Source organism: Panthera uncia (assembly GCF_023721935.1).
Source record: "Panthera uncia isolate 11264 chromosome B2 unlocalized genomic scaffold, Puncia_PCG_1.0 HiC_scaffold_25, whole genome shotgun sequence".
Classification (NCBI taxonomy): domain Eukaryota; kingdom Metazoa; phylum Chordata; class Mammalia; order Carnivora; family Felidae; genus Panthera; species Panthera uncia.
In genome coordinates this window covers 14,504,008-14,514,018 of record NW_026057581.1, presented here as the reverse complement: position 1 = coordinate 14,514,018, position 10,011 = coordinate 14,504,008, and positions in this window count along the sequence as shown.

Here is a 10,011-nt window from a genome sequence, read left to right as displayed (position 1 = left end):
GCCTGTCCTGGGACCCCCCGCCCATGCCAACTACAGCTGCAGCCGGTCAAAGTCACCAGGCACACACAGTCTATACAGGGCATAACCATACACAAGACCATTCTTTCAAATTAGGAGAAGTAGGTGCTCCCCCACCCCCGCCCCGCCATTCATATAAACACAAAATTGAGCAAAATGAGACAGAGGAATACGTTCCAAACAAAAGAACAAGACAAAACCTCAGAAAAAGAAAAGGAAATGAAGATAACCAATGTACCTGATAAAGAGTTCAAAGTAATGGTCCTTAAGACGCTCACAGGACTGGAAAGAAAAGTGGATGAATTTAGTGAGAATTGCACCAAGGAGAAAGAAAACTTTATGAAAAAGAACCAGATCTGAAGAGCACAATAATTGAAATAATCAACAGTATATTCGAGGATGCAGAACAGATCTGGGAGATAGGATAATGGATGTATACAAGCTGAACAGCAAAAATAAAAAAGAATTTAAAAGATGAAGATAGGTTAAAGGATCTCCTGGACAACAGGTCCAGCAAACAAACATTGGCATTACAGGGGCCCCAGGAGGAGGCGAGAAGAGAATGGGGCAAAAGGCTTGTTTGAAGGAATAATAGCTGAAAACCCCTAAACTGGGGAAGGAAACAGACCTTCAGATTCAGGAAGCACAGAGAGTTCCAAACAAAAGGAACACAAGCAGGTCCACACCACACCACAATACATAATAATTAAAATGCCAAAGATTAAAGAGAAATTTAAAAGCAAGAGAAAAGCAAAAAGTTACTTACAAAGGAAACCCTGTAAGACGACACAGTTTTCCAGACCAAAAAAAAAAAACAAAACAAAACAAAACAAAAACCATCATCACTAGACCAGCCTTACAAGATATGTTAAAGGAATCTCTTTTAAGTGGAAAAGAAAAGTCCATAATTAGAAGAAAATTACGAAAAGAAAAAAAATTTCATGAGTAAAAGCAAACATACAGTAAAGGTAGTAGAGCGGTCATTTATAAAGCTAGTATGAAGCTTAAAAGACAAAAGTGGTAAAATCAATTATACCTAAAAAATTAAGGGTAACAACAAAATTGAGAAATGTAAGTGTACACACAAAATGTGGAAGGAGGAGTAAAAAGACAATTCTTTTAGAATGTGTTCCAACTTAGGTCACCATCAACTTAGTATAGATTGCCATATATTTAGAATGTTATATATGAACCTCTTGGTAACCACACACCAAAAACCTGTAATAGGTACAAAAAAAAAAAAAAAATAAAGCCAAAGAAAGCCAAGCATAACAATGTCATCAAACGCAAGAAAGCAAGTGATGCAGAGAAGAACTATAAAACAGTCAGAAAACAACAAAATGATAATAAATACATACCTACCTGCTTTAAATGTAAGTGGCCTAAATGCTCCAATCAAAAGACATAAAATGGTGAAATGGATGAAAAAACAAGACCCACCTATATGCTGCCCACAAGAGACATCAGATCCAAAGATGCACACAGACTGAAAGTGAAGGGATGGAAAAAGACATTCCACACAAATGGAGGCTGAAAAAAGCCAGGTATCAACACTTATATCGGACAAAACAGACTTTTCTTTTTTTTTAAGTGGACTTCACACCCAGCATGGAGCCCAATGTGGGGCTTAAACTTACAACTGTAATATCAAGACCTGAGCTGAGATCAAGAGTTGGACACTTAACCAACTTAGCCACCCAGGTGCCCTGGACAAAAGAGACTTTTAAAAAAAGACTGTAACAAGAAGGGCAATATATAATGATAAAGGGATCACTTCAAAAAGAGGATATATAACAATTGTAAACATCTATGCACCCAACATTGAAGCACCTAAATACGTAAAGCAAATATTAACAAACATAAATGAAGAAACTGACAGTAATGTGATAACAATAGAGGGTTTTAACACTTCACATCAATGGGTAGGTCATCCAGGTAGAAAACATGGGAACAGTGTCTTTGAACAACCCATGAGACTAGATGGACTTAACATATATACAGAACATTCCATCCAAAAACAACAGAATACAATTTTTTTCAACTGCACATGTAACATTCTCCAGGACCTATCACATATTAGGCCACAAACAAGTCCCAATAAATTTAAGATGACTGAAATCATATCATGCATCTTTTCTGACCACAACAGTATGAAACTAGAAAAAAATTACAAGAAAAAAATGACAATAAAAACAACACAATGGAGGCTAAACAACATGCTACTAAACAACCAATGGGTCAGTGAAGGAATGAAAGAGGAAATAAAATACATGGAGACAAATGAAAATGAAAACAACAGTCCAAAATCTTTAGGAAGCAGTGAAAGCAAATCTAAGAGGGAAATTTATAGTAATACAGGCCTACCTCAAGAAACCAGAAAAATCCCAATCTAACCTTATACCTAAAGGAACTAGAAAAAGAACAAATAAAACTCAAAGTTAGTAGAAGGAAATAATAAAGATCAGAACAGAAATAAATGAAATAAAGACTTAAAAAATAGAAAAGATTAATGAAATCAAGAGCTGGTTCTTTGAAAAGATAGACAAAATTGATAAACCTTTAGCCAGACTCAAGAAAAAGAGAGAAAGGACCAAATATATCAAACCAGAAATGAAAAGAGGAGAACAACCAACACTACAGAAATACAAAGGATTGTAAAAGACTACTACGAAAAATGATATGTCAACAAATTGGACAACCTAGAAGAAATGGATACATTCCTGGAAATGTATAATCTTCCAAAACCAAATTAGGAAGAAATAGAAAATCTTAATAGACCAATTACTAGTAACAAAATTAAACCGGTAATAAAAAAAATTCAACCAAAAGTCCAAATGGGTTCACAAGTGAATTCTACAAAATATTTAAAGAATTAACACCTAATTCTCTACTCCAAAAAACAGAAGAGGAAGGAAAGCTTCCAAATACTTCCTGCAAGGCCAACATCACCCTAATACCAAACACACTGTTTAAAAAACAAAACTACAGGCCAATATCCCTGATGACCATAGATGCAAAAATCCTCAACAAAATACTAGCAGACCACATTCAACAATACATTAAAAAATCATTCACCATGATCAAGCAGGATTTATTCCAGGATACAAGCATGGTTCAATATTTGCAACTCAATCAACATGACACGCCACATTAACAAAATAAAGGATAAGAATCACAAGATCATCTCAATAGATGCAGGAAAATCATTTACAAAATTCAACATCCATTCATGATAAAAGCTCTCAACACAGTGGGTTTAGAGAGAAATACTTCAATATAATAAAGACCATGTATAACAAACCTACAGCTAACATCACACTCAGCAGTGCAAAAGAGATTTTCCTCTAAGATCAGGAACAAGACAAGGATACCCACTCTCACTGAGCACTTTTATTCAACACAGTACCGGAAGTCCTAGCCACGGCAATCAGACAAGAAATAAAAGGCATCCAAAATATAGGTTTAGTTTTTTTTAGGCATCCAAGTTAGTAAGGAAGAACTAAAACTGTCACTATTTGCAGATGACATACTATACACAGAAAACCCTAAAGACTCTACCAAAAACGATTAGAAATTGTAAGTTAACTCAGTAAAATTCCAGGCTATACAATTAACATACAGAAATTTGTTGCCTTTCTATATACACTAATAATAAAGGAGCAGAGATGTAAACAGCAAACCATTTACAATTTCACCCAAAAGAACAAAGTGGCTAGGAGTAAAGTTAACCAAAGAGGTGAAAGACCTGTACTCTGAAAACTATAAAACATTGATGAAAAAAAACTAAAGATGACACAAATAAATGGAAAGACATACCATGCTCATGGATTGGAAGAATATTGTTAAAATGTCCATACTAACCAAAGCAATATATAGATTAAATGCAATCCCTATCAAAATGCCAATAATATATCTCCTAGAACTAGAAAAGATACTAAAATTTTTATAGAACAAAAGACCCCAAATAGCCAAAGCAATCTAGAGGAAGAAAAAAAAAAAAAAGGAAGTATCACAATCCCAGATTTCAAGGTATACTACAAAGCTCTAATATTCAAAACAGTATGGTACCGGGACAGAAGGAGACATTTAGATCAATGGAACAGAATAGACAACCAAGAATTAAACCCATGCTTATATGGTCAATTAATCTATAACACAAGAATACACAACGGAGAAAAGACAGTCTCTTCAATTAATGGTGCTGGGACAAGTTAACAGCTACATGCAAAAGAATGAAACTGGACCACTTTCTCATACACCATACACAAAAATAAAGTCAAAATGGATTAAAGATGTAAATGTAAAACCTAAAATCATAAAACTCCTAGAAGAAAACACAGGCAGTAATCTCTGACATCAGCCTAGCAACATTTTCATAGATAAGTCTCCCCGGGGAAGGGAAACAAAAATAAACTCTTGGGACTACACCAAAATAGTAAAGAAACGTCAACAGAAGATACGCAACCTCCTGAATGGGAGAAGATAGGAGCAAATGATAAATCCAATAAGAGGTTAATATCCAAAATACGTAAAGAACTTACATAACATCAAAAAATAACCTTATTAAAAAATAAGGAGAGGATCTGAAAAGACACTTTTTCCAAAGAAGGCAGATGGCCAACCAGACACATGAGAAAATGCTCAACATCATTAATCATGAGGAAATGCAAGTGAAAAACCACGATGAGCTATCACTTCATACTTGTCAGAATGGCAAGCATCAAAAACGCAAGAAACAGGTGTTGGTGAAGATGTGGAGAAAAGGGAACCCTGTGCCCTGTTGGTGGGAATGTAAATTGGTGCAGCCACTGTGGAAAACAGCATGGAGGTGCCTCAAAAAAAATTAAAAACAGAACTACCATAAGATCCAATAATTCCACTACTGAGTATTTACATGAAAAAAAAATGAAAACATGCACCCCTGTTTATTGCAGCGTTTACGACAGCCAAGGTATGGATGCAACCCAAGTGTCCACTGATAGCTGAATAAGGAAAACGTGAGAGCGAGAGCGAGAGCGAGAGCGAGAGAGAGAGAGAGAACCATTTGCAACAACACGGATGGCCCTAGAGAGTATTCTACGAAGTAAAATAAGTCCAGTGGAGGAAGCCAAATACCATGTGATTTCGCTTACATGTGGAGTCTGAAAAACAAAACAAATGGGGGTGCTCGGGTGGCCCAGTCAGTTAAGCGTCCGACCTCAGCTCAGGTCATGATCTTCGCAGTTCATGGGTTCGAGCCCCACATCGGGCTCTATACTGACAGCTCGGAGCCTGGAGCCTGCTTCGGATTCTGTGCCCCCCTCTCTCTTTGCCCCTCCGCTGCTCGCACTCTCTCTCTCTCAGAGATAACATTAAATTGAAAAAAATTCTTAAAAAAGAAGCAAAAAAAATGGACGAAAGCAGGCCCATAAATATAGAGAACTCTGCTGGTTGCCAGAGGACAAGGGGAAGCGGACAATTGGTGAAGACATAGAGAGATATAGGCTCCCAGTTCTGGAATGCATAAGGCACAGGAATAAAAGGCACAGCATAGGGAAGATGTCAATGGCACTGTCGTGGTGCTGTAGGTGACAGGTGGGTAGCTACACTTGTGAGCACAGCAAAACACACACACTTATCCAGTCACTAGGTTGTACGCCTGAAACGGGTGCAACATTGTGTGTTGGCTCTACTTCAATAAAGAAAGAGAGAAAGAAGAAGAAACAACATATGGCACTGAGCCCAGAAGCTCTGGGGTCAGATTCTGGCTCTACCCATTACCAGCTATGTCGGGCAGGTCAATTTCCGCTGTGCTGGGCATGTTACACTGTGCCTCAGCTTTCTCATCTGTAAAATGGGAGTAAAGGCACCTATTTTATGGGGCTCTGATGAGGGTTAAGTGAAATATACATAAGGTGCTTAGAACAGTGTCTGACGCATTGTGAGCTCTTACCGACTGTTAGCTGTCACGCGCGACACACGTCTCCCAAGCACCAGACTCAGTTGTGTCTCACACTTCTGTTTCCACGTGTTCAAACCCTGCCCTTCTGCCCCAATCCTCTTCCTCCTCTTCCTTCCTTTTCCGGTGAACGTCATCACCCAGAAGTCACCTTCTCTCTTCCACTTCCAGCTGCTGATGAACACCTGCCAACTGGCAGGACACAACTGGCCGATCGTCTCCGGCCTGAATGATCACAGTCACAGCCTCCTCGCCTGTGCCTCTACCAGTCCACAGGTGCCCCTGTGGTGACCACCTCCGGGACAACAAAGGGGCTTCAGGGACTGAGCACCTAGGCCTCCTTGGAGTCCGTGAGGGGGCTCGCTTAGGTGACCCTGGACTCTAACGAGGAGCCAGAGTACTCGTGTGTGCAAAACCAAAACAGCTGATACGAACAAAGTGTTGTCCCCTATGGTCCCTGGCGTGTGGCCAACATCTAACGTAGGCTGTGTGGGCACCACACACAGCTCCCAAATATTAAAACGCTCATTACATACCCAGACTGCGCTACGCCATTTTCATGCATGATTTTATTTAATCCTTACAACACCCGGTGGCTTCCAAACCGGGTCTGACTCTAAAGCATCGCTCTTAAGTGCCCCCCTAGGCCAATGGCTTTCCTGAGCTCTCTCTCTCAGCCTGCACCCAGTTATCCCACCTGCTTAAGTAGTAATGTCATCATCTGACATCGATCAGGAAACACACCCAGCTCTCTCCAAGCCTCCAGGTAGAGACAAGCTGTTTCCCTAACAGCTCCACCCTCTCCCCTCCGTGCACAGCCTGTGACTCCCACCGGTGCGGACCTCACACAGTCATGAGCCAGTGGGCCAATATTTATGACTTCCTGCAAGGGAAATAATGTTGAGCCAGGCACCGGCCTGGCATGGGTCCCACCTGGGGCTGTGGCAAAGGCAGGAAGAGAACAGCATGCTGTCCAAAGCCAGATAGGACGAACATATCCGACATTTAATCAGTCGTGGACACGCAACCAGTCCCTTTCCCAAATACTGTTTTTGGTAAAGGGGGTTCTGCTCTTTAGGTGCCATTAATTAAAAAAAAAAAATTCCACATTTCACAGTAAGAGGCCATGATCATACTTCCATGGGGCAACACCCCAAATTAAGGCAAAGGGCCATTTTAAATGAAGCAGTGAATTTGTTCGCAGAAGAGACAGGAAGAATAAACCACAGAAGCAGAATTGAACGGATTCCTCTAAGTTGACAAACCCGTTAAGACGCATGCCATGCTGAGCTGCAATTCTGCACACTCGTCTCCCTTCTCCCCTGCAACAGATCAAGCCTCAATCTCGTGTTCTCCCGTGTGGAGATACCCTTGCCGCCGTTGTTCCTTTAGGAAAAGACAGAGGACGGTATGGAAGGGAGGAAGATTCCATCCGTTCCTTAACCACCACCCTGGAGTGGGAGTGAGACGGTTGTCACTGACACCTTATTCAATGGGGGTTTCAGGGGTCCGTGGGAGGCCTGTGATTTCACAGCCCCCCTCCCAGAGGAGGGCAAGCGAGTTTTCTTCAGCTAAGCAGGTAAAAATACTTCACACCCTGGTGAGGCCCATTAGCTCAGAAAGTCCCTCCCGTGAACAGAATCAGGGTCAAAGGCACTTATCCCAGCATCCTGGGGGCGGGGCGGTGCATGTACAGGAGCTGGGGCTTTTCTGCCTTAGCCCCTGGGCCTCCGCAGAAGGAAAGCCCCAGCCGGGGTGCCAGCTCTACAGGGCCCTGTGGCTAAAATAGCAAAAATATCACCAGGCAGGAGGCTGGCCTTACTTTACGTGCTGCCTTTTTGGGGGGGGGGGGGGGGGCGCCACCTTTCCAAGCCACCATATAAAATGCTTATGGTCCTCCCCGCTGGCCCCCAGGCTCACCCCACCTTGGGACACCCACCCACCCACAGCAAAAGCCCTCCGGCTGCAGGTGAACTCTCTTGGGTTTTCCTCAATTCTCTCACTGACTTGGTTATGACAGCCCCCAAAGCAGGCAGGACACGCTGTCCTTTCTTCCTAGATAAGCACATGCAACCCCAAGCTTGTGTTTAGGCGGACAGGCGGCTTCTGAGGAAGGGAACCTGGGGCTGTCACTGTTCACTGCATGCCCTCTCGCCCTGGCTGCCTTCTATCCCCACACGCACACATCCCTCTTCCACTAAAAAAAAACTTAGTTACAATTACTTAAAAAAAAAAAAAAAAAAAGGAAGAAGAAGAAGAATTTAAAAGTATGTATAGTACTGATTACCTTTAGTCGTGCCTGAGCGAGGAACATACCTATGTGTAACATTGTTTACTTGGACAAACCTTATTTTAAGCATATCAAAATTTAAAATCTGGGAACAGACCACAATAAGGAAATGGAGGCATTTTTCAGACCATCTGGCAGCTGGTCAGGCACATGCAGCCTCCTGGGGCCCAGCAGTGAGGTTCCTCGTTCAGGTCTCCGCCCGTCACCTCCTCCCCCTGCCAGGCTGGGAGATCAGGCCGCCTCTGCCTCTCGGTGGTTTCAGTTTCTTGTAAAGACATAGTTTTGCCCCCCAGGAACCAGCCAGCTCTGCGAGAGTGGAAACAGTGCAGGTGCAGAGCATGATTCGCTGGAGCTGGAAAGAGGATGGCTTTGGGTTTGGACGGTGGGGGGGGAGAGAAATTTGAAGCAAAAATAAATAAATGAATAAATACATAAATAAATAGTCCCTGATTTGGACGGAAAAGGTGCAGCCCGTTCCGCCGTGGCTGGAAACACTCCTCTGTGGGCCCCGGTCAACAGGAGAGGGAGCAGACACGGGCCCATTCCAAGGGCTCGGAGCAAGCAGCTGCTGTCAAGCGATTGGCGTTTCAGCAGCAAAGCGATGAGGGGAGGGGAGAGGTGGGCTGAGCGGCCTCCAGGGCCTCAGCTCGCAGCTCGCGAGCTGGCAGAGGGAAGAGGTGAAGGCACGTTTCTCGAGGCCCCCCCGAAAGCTGTTTGTGCTCTACCGCGTCCCCTCAACCAAATCACACGGACAGAACGTTAATGCTCACAGGGGCACGTCGTCCAGCCCCCCTGCTTGCGGCAGAGGCAGCAGCGTTCGCTGGCCCCGGCACACCGAGGTGCCCGCCTTGATGGAAGCACTGGGTGGTGGGTCCCTGCCTCCACCCCAGCCGCACCCCTGCCTCCCTTCAGGTCAGCACCGGCCGCTGCTGCCGGGTTGACCGTTGTGCCCTCACACCGTCATCCTGAGACCACCCCAACCCCACCGACATTAGCTCTGTACCCGGCACCGTGCTGGACACTTTCATCTCTCCTCCCCGTTTGACAGGCAAGGAGAGTCAGGCTTAAAAGAACGGGACCACGCAGCCAGGGAACGGCAGAGCTAAGAACCCCAGGCCTCTGACTCTCAATCCGGACCCCTTGCCCCTACATGACTAGGGAAGCCCACAAAGGGTGCTCAGAAGGGGGTCAGATGAAGACGCCGATTTAAACCCGCGTCTACCCTGCTGAACCGCATCTGCTCTGGCAGTGTCAGCAACGGGCTCAGCAGCCTTCAGAGAACAGGAAACCCAAACTGTGGCCCAAACAACTGTACTTATTTGTTTGTGCAAATGAAGTCCGGAGCTAAGCAAGGAAAAGCTCGTGACGTCATCAGTGAGCCGCAACTCCATTTTTCTGCCCCATCATCCTTATGTGGTTTCCATCCTTGTGGTTGCCTCATGTTCCAAAGTGGCTGCTGGAGTTCCAGACCTCATGTACGTGTTCTAGGCAGGAAGTAAGATGCCGATTACCTGCCGACTGAGTAAATTCTCTTCAAATAAAGACCTTTTCTAGAAGGTCTTGCCTAATGACTTTGCCTTCCATCTTATTATCTGTCCCTCTTTGCACAAGAGGCTGGTAAATAAAGTTTTTGTAACATACTCCTACCTCAAATAACCTGAGGTCTGGTAAGGAAGGAAGAAAGGATGGATATGCCTGGTCAGCTATCCTTGTGTGGACAGCCACACAGCTGTCCTTGGTAATGAGCTGACTTGTGATAGGTTAT